The following is an 8,001-nucleotide window of genomic DNA, read 5'->3' on the forward strand; positions in this document are numbered from 1 at the left end:
GTAGACAATCAAATCATGGCCCAATACTACGTCCTCACTTTTACTCACCAATAGAGCAGTAGCTGCTACACTTCTCAAACAGGTGGGGAGTGATCTTGCTACCGTGTCCAATTGGGCACTGTAGTATGCTACGGGCCTACTGGCATCACCATGTTTTTGTTTAAGGACACCTGCAGCACAACCATCGGCTTCCGTACAATACAAATCAAAAGGTTTTTCATAATCAGGTATTCCCAATGCAGGAGCTCTTGTCAGACTATCCTTAAGATTAAGGAAAACCTGTTCTGATTCCTCTGTGTGTATGACACGATCGGGCTTTGAGGAAGAGCCTAATTCCTGTAAAGGTAAGGCCAAAATAGAAAAACCTGGTATCCACATTCTACAATATCCACACATTGCCAAGAAGGTACGAATTTGCTGTTGATTCTGCGGCAGTGTCATGTTTTGTATGGCCTGGATTCTATCTGTTGTGAGGTGTCGTAACCCCTGGGTTAGGCAGTGTCCCAAATATTTTACTCTGGATTGACATGGCTGTAGTTTGTCCTTAGTCACCTTGTGTCCTGTTTGTGAGAGATGAAGTAACAAAAGTTTTGTATCATTCAAACATGACATAAACGAGTCAGAACATAGCAATAAATCGTCCACATATTGAATTAGAACAGATCCATTGACAGGTTGAAAAGATTGTAAACAGTCGTGCAATGCCTGGGAGAAGATACTGGGGCTGTCTATGAAACCTTGGGGTAATCGTGTCCATGTGTATTGTAAACCCCTGTATGTAAATGCAAATAGATACTGACAGTCAGGATGGAGAGGCACAGAGAAGAAAGCAGAACAGAGGTCAATGACAGTGAAATGGGTTGCATTTGGTGGGATTTGCATCAAAATGACAGCTGGATTTGGCACTACAGGGAATTGGCTCCCTACTACTACCTTTTTAACACCCCTAAGGTCTTGTACCAGCCTATAACCCCTCCCACCACTCTTCTTCACTGGAAAGATGGGACTGTTGGCTACACTAGCTGTACGAACTAAAATTCCCTGTTGCAATAATCGCTCAATTATTGGAAAAACCCCTAATTCTACCTCCTGCTTTAGTGGGTACTGGGGAATTTTTGGAGCTTGCCTTCCCCTTTTTAAATTTACCATTACTGGGCTTATGTTTGCCATTAATTCAGTGTCCTGTCCATCTTTAGTCCAAAGGGAATCTGGAATTTGGGACAACATTTCATCTACCTGTGATGGAGTTCATTTAATATGGTAGAGTGATACATTATTTTTTGAGGAGTGTCTAACATATCCCGCACCTCGTATACCATTCTCTCTGGGATATCTAAAAATACACCATCAGGGGTGCAATATATAACACATCCCATCTTACATAACAAGTCTCTGCCCAGTAGGTTAGTAGGAGCCGCAGCAGCCAGGAGAAAAGAATGCCTGGTATGCAACGGCCCAATAGTAACCTCTGTGGACTTTGTTAAAGGATAATGTTCCACTTTACCTGTTACACCCATTGTTGGTACTGTCTCGTTGGTCACCTGCAAATTAACGGGAGATTTTATCACTGACCTGGTCGCCCCTGTGTCTACAAGAAAAGAATATTTAGCACCAGCTACATCAACCATCATGACCGGTTCTTCCCTAGTACTTCCCATTAACCTGACCATCTGTAGACTACAGGTATGACCTGACCCCTAGCATTGGCTACCATTCTCCAATAAAGCATTTACGGTTACAATTGGAGCTGGTGCCTGCTGAACATTTGCTGGCCTCTGTGCATATCCCTTATGGGGATATCTAGGTCTTCCCTGATGTGGGATCCCTACTCCTTTTACTGTACAGTTTCTACTTAAGTGTCCTGTTTGTTTACAGTTAAAACATGTTTATGTTTCGGGTGAAGACATGTGGTGTTCTGAGGTTTGCGCAGAGGGTAAAGGTGGTGGATATTGGTAAGGTTAGGGAGGGTAAGGGTATTGTGGGGGATAAGAAGTTGGTGGATAGCCTGGGACCTGTGGTTGCATTGGGTTAGTGGGATAGAGTTGTGTTTGTTGTTGAGTGGGGTTAGTGAGAGCACATACTTGTTCAGACGTGAGTGTGTGTGCAAGTGCGAGTTTGTCTGTTGGCTGTGATGTTACCGTCATTCCCTCCAGAGCTTGTATACTGACAGCCATTAGTTTTTCGCTCTGGGCTTCTCTCTCTTTGGAGATGTTTTTATCATGTTCAATGGCGGTTTCTACGAGGGTATCTATTGTGAGTCCCCGCCAGCCAGGCTGTGAGGTCTGAACCCGAGTTTTTAAACTCTCTTTCAGACCGTCCACAAGTACTGTGACTATCATCCCCCAGTGGTGAGTGTTATCTTTAATATCCTCTAACCCAGTGTACTGGGTGATAGCCTGCAGAGCCCGATCGCAATAATCTTCTGCAGTCTCACTCTCTTTCTGCTTAATGGTGAAAATTTTGTTCCAGTTAACTACTACTGGAAAATATATACCCAATTGAGTTACAATGCGGGAAATGTTACCTTGGTTTACTTGGTCTGTTAAGGGAACGTCACCATCCAATACACAATCTGTGATAAATTTCGTCACGTCGGTATTGCGTGGTAGACAGGCCCTTAACACTACACGCCAATCTTTATTAGTGGGCTCATGTGAACTTCCCAAATTTCTCAAAAATCTTTGACATTTGGCTAATTCCTTTTTGGGATCGGGGAAATCATTTATGATGGAATTTAGTTCTGCTCTTGTCCAAGGACAATGCATTACTACTTCCCTCGTGGGCACTATACCGTTTGCGTCTGCATTTCCATTTGGAACAGTTATTGTCCGAATGGGATGCAGACAGGTAGCCCTGCTACCTTTGACCTGATTACCTGGCTGGGGGTTTAGTCTGCTGCTGCTACGTATGGAATGAACAACTTCCTCTATGGGTGCAGAGGACACTAACACTTCCCTTGCTGTTACCGATGGAGATGGCGGCACCACTCGTGATTGTGGTGATGCAGCATCTATCATTTGCAGAGCATGGGAAATGGCAGACATTACGATAGGCTCATCATCCTCATCATGAACATTTTCTTTATAGTTGCTTAAGAGAGGGTACAAGTTGCTTGTTACATTTTTATGGGTATTTTTGGTAACTGTACTTGCACCTCCATCCACATAAGGTGGGGGAGGTGAGCGTGAACTGCTGGCAATACTCTCCACGACGCTACCTTGCCGCACGTGCGCGCCATTTTGCGGGTCGCCCGTATTGCAATTTAGCTTCGCGGATGTATTTTCTGGCAATGTGCTCACGACGCTAGTTTGCATCATTGGCACATTTTTAAGCCACGCATCCCCTTCATGCTGCCACAGTTTTAAACTTACAAAATATTTAACCTTTTTCTCTCGGGAGCTCATCAAACTGATGTAATCCCGGACATTGTCTAACACATTTTTTATCAAAACTACCAATTCTGGGAAACGGTCTAACACTCTTCCTCGTCATATTAAACCATAAATCACAATACCTTATTGCATAAGTACCGTACTTGGTATGCATGATATGACGGGCTGATCCGATCGGCGCTTCCATTAGCAGCAGATCATTGCCTACCCTACTCCTACGCTTTTCAATAAAGATTTAAACCGGTGAAAGACAATCAAGACACTTTCACTTACCTGTGGACGATTTAAGTCGGCGGCGCCCACACACCTGGATAAGATTTAGTAAGGCAACTTCCACACCTGGATAAGATTTGAAAAATCTATCCCACACCCGGATAAGATTTAGTAAGGCAACTTCCACACCTATGAGAGTTTATATGTCGGCTACTCTCACGCACCTCTCTACAACAAAGACAACATGTACACCTGCTACTGTGTATAGAACAGTAAAGCTGCTTACCGAGCGGCTAGACTGACCCTTGCACCTAGCCCTTAAGGATCATACGATACCCTTAACTTTGTTCAACAAATATTCACTGTTACACGCTTTTTTCCTACGCAGAAAAATACACGTTAACCCAGATATTGTTAATAGAAAAAAATGTAAACTTCAATGGCTTTGTTCAAACATGTGGCAGCACAACCGGAAGTACGTATAAGCTATTGTGTGATCAGTTGCATACACAATAATGCGACTACCACACAACCGTATAATGGCTTTTTAACTGCGTACGCAAAAGTGTGTCTTTTGCCATGCGCAAACCTGCAAATTAGTCGCGTACTCAGTACTGCGACACCCCTTTAAACGTAAGGTTCTATCAACAGAGGAAAACAAACTTTTTCCTCTCTTGTCCCTGGATTCTAGTCAGCTTCCTTGATTCACACGGAGACGGATAGCGATCTTTCAGCACAAAGTGGTTGCAGGCAAACCCTGCATGTGGCCACTCCACCCTTTGCTGAAATATCGATGGCCGTATGTACCGTGTGAGCAGGTAAGTGACTTCACTACGAGCCCCCAATTAACGATACTGGATCAGAACCTCTATACACACCTTCCTATACCTTCTAGTGTCCTGCCTATACCTTCTAATATCCTGCCTATACCTTCTAAGGATGACGCTAATTTGTGTATGCAGTCATACCATAAATAAAGACTTAGACGTGGAATCTGTGGTACCAAAGCACAAGTGTTATTCAGTTAAAAGTTCAGACAGTTACACGCAATTGATCTAGACACAATTTAGGTGCAAAAGGAAAATTATACAGTATACATACGCAGGCGCTTCTGGACCCGGAGATAGGCATCAGCAAGAGACCCCTAGTCATACAGCGTTCAGCACGAAGACTGAGAACCAACGTTCATGCACACATATTTATACCCCCCCAGAATAAACAGGACAATAGGGAAGTTTGTTGCTGATGTCATTGGTTCCCAGGGGAGAAGCATCTGTTACAGCACATTTAACAGGCTGGTTCAAATAGACTATCCCTAGCTGGGGATCTTCCTCTTCACGCCCCCTGCAACATTCTAACAGTTGTTCGTGAAATATACATTTTGTTGCTTGTAGGCTCTGCGATCCATAACTTGAGTTTGCATGATGCGACCTCCCCACCGATAACACCGGAATACTGTAAAAAGAGTACGCATCAGTACAAGACCAAACATGACTTGTTTAGCATGTATAATACCTTAGTTATCAAATAACTTTATTTCTCAGCATTTAAACTAACTGAACCAACTTAAATCATACACTTTAAAGCTTATTGAACCTTATGTGTGAATATGTAATGTGTGGGTATTCAGGGTTTGATATAAGGACGCTAGTTAACTTGGGGCAGATGCGTGCACATAAAACTAATAAATCAGCGGTTTCATACAAAGTCCTATGCATTCGCTAATATGCGACTAGTTAACAGCGCAATTGTGCGTATTAATGTGTGTATGAGAAATGGTGAAAAATGCAATTGCATGGTGCTAATAGTATCATCGCCACATGTACTAAAATGTGAGTTTATCTAAAATGGCGCTTAGGCGGCCATTCGCAAAATGGCGTCTTGCAATCTCATTTTCAAGATGGCATCTTGCGGCCCGTCGCAAGATGGCGTCGTCGAGATTACATTTTAAACTGAACTTGTCTCAGCCAATTATTCAGCTTTGACATTATCTATCCCAGCGCTAAGAGTATACTACAGTGTTCCTCATTAATGCAGCAATGAGCAGTTCAAGCCAGTAGGCTGCAACATTAGCAAGGAAACAGCAATAATCAGAAAAACAAAATAGAGCAAATCGGAACACAGAGTCTTAAGCTATCTTTTGCAGGAGCTCATCCGCTTAGGGTGAAAAAGACACATACAGTACATAAAAAAAGAAAAGTCACTGAAGACATTGTTATAACGTAATTAAACCTTGTACAATCCTGCCTATACCTTCTAAACCTTTATACGCTCCTTGCCTATACCTTCTAAGTTGACGCTATTTGTGTACGCAGTCATACATAATATAAAAGCCTTCAGACATTGAAATGTGTTTCCAACGCACAAAGTATATTATTCAACATAAAAACAGTAGGTTACACGCTGTGATCGAAAGACAATTTAGGCAAAGAAATTATACAGACCCAAGGTACAGTTATACATACGCACGCGCACTGGAACCAGTTACCCTCATCAGCAAGAAACCTCCGTCAACAGCATCAGCAAGAAGACTACACATTTATACCCTTGCAGAGATTGGGAATACAATAGATAAGTTTGGCTTGATTCCATTGGTTCTTCTTAAAGTTGTCTTGGTTACAGGATCATTTATTGGACAATTTCAAATGGATACAAACGGTCTCCAACCTCCCTTTGTATCCCTCTTCCCACCGCATGCAAATCTAAGCTGCTAACATTACACAGTACATTTTAGTGTTTTAACTCTCTACAGTCCATAAGTTGAGAATGCATGTTGCGATCTTCTCACTGATGATACTGTAAAGCTGTTGAGACAGAGTAGATCAGTACAACACTAAACACGGTTTACTTATCATTTACTAAACCTTAGATATCAAAATAGTCTTTGTTTCACAACATAAGTAATAAATGGATAACCCTTGAATATTACACTTTGGAGCTATGGAACCTTTTATGTGAGTGTGCAGTGTGTAGGTATGAGGGGGTTTGGGAAAAGATGCTAGTTAGTTGTATGTAACTTAGGGAAGATGCATACACATGAAGCTAATAAACAGCGTTCACCTGCAGGATTTTATGTATTTGAAAATGTGCATCATGTTAACAGCGCAACTGTGTGTATTTAATGTGTGTATGGGGTATGGTGAAATATGCGATCGCATGATGCTAATAATAGCATCGCCGTATGTACTTAAGTGTAAGTTTCTCTAAAATGGCGCTGAGCGGCCATTCGCAAAATGGTGTCGTGCAGATCTCATTTTCTAAGATGGTGTCTTGTGGCCATTCGCAACATGGCGTCATTCCAATCTAATTTTAAACTTATTCTGTCTTAGCCAATTATTCAGCCTCGACAACATGTAAAAAACAATATGTGGCAGGGAATGAGGCATACGATACCCAGGAAGGATTAACAAGGAGCTTTAGTCCTGTGCTCCAACCAAGTGTCTGCGAGTTAAAGACTTGAGTAGTGCCATCGGCTATCACCATCAGACAAGCAGAGAACAGCTTGGAATATCGAATTTGTAAATCCCTGAGCTTCCCCTTAACTAGTAAAAATTACAAATGACTTTTCTGAACGTCTATTGCAAAGTCCAGATAGATCGACACGGAATGGTTATCCAGCTTCAGAGAACCTTGAATATACACCAGCCGGAGAACAGCATCCCTGGTCTTGAAGTGAAGATGGGCCATGAAGGTTCTCAAGAGGGCCCCAGGTGGAAGTGCCTGTGAGGGAAGCCGTTCGGTCTGCTCCATGATGAAGTGAGAGGAGAAAGCATCTTTACTTCTTGTAGCCTTTTGGGAGTGGATCCCTCATCTCGCTCAGAAAGGCCAACAAAGTGCAAGGTGTTCCTGTGTAGACTGCCTTCAGTGTCAGATTAGATTTACAGGATGTCAACTGAGAGGTCAATCAGCAATTTGAGCTGGCATAGGCACCGTCATGCCTTCAGCATCATATATTTGTTATATGCATTTGTTCTTTGTAAGCTCCACCTAGTGGTCAGCCTAATAGCTTAAAGTGAACATCTCAGGCCTCCATAGTAAGCTTCCCAGTGTACCCTGGGTAGGTCATAGTGCAGGGCTCCATTTTAGATCTCACATGGTCCTCTCAGCACATCGTTGATGGTAAGGACTCTGACCTAAATCTGCCATCATTATCAGTTATGTTTTATTTGTTCGCTGCTTTATTTAATACTCGAATTGCATTCTATTGTTTATTTACATTACAGTTTTACAATTTTCTATTACTACAATAAACACCATTCTTCAGATTTTCACATCTAGATTGGATTTGTTGAAAAGCAGCAGTGGTTATGCTGTTTGTCTCTTATGCTTAGACGAGAAAGGAAATGTTTAGAGAGGACAGAACAAGCGCAGTAATCATCAAGAGTTACAATACGGT

This window comes from Taudactylus pleione, unplaced genomic scaffold (assembly GCF_031769625.1).
Source record: "Taudactylus pleione unplaced genomic scaffold, aTauple2 ptg000122l, whole genome shotgun sequence".
In the NCBI taxonomy this organism is placed as follows: Eukaryota; Metazoa; Chordata; class Amphibia; order Anura; family Myobatrachidae; genus Taudactylus; species Taudactylus pleione.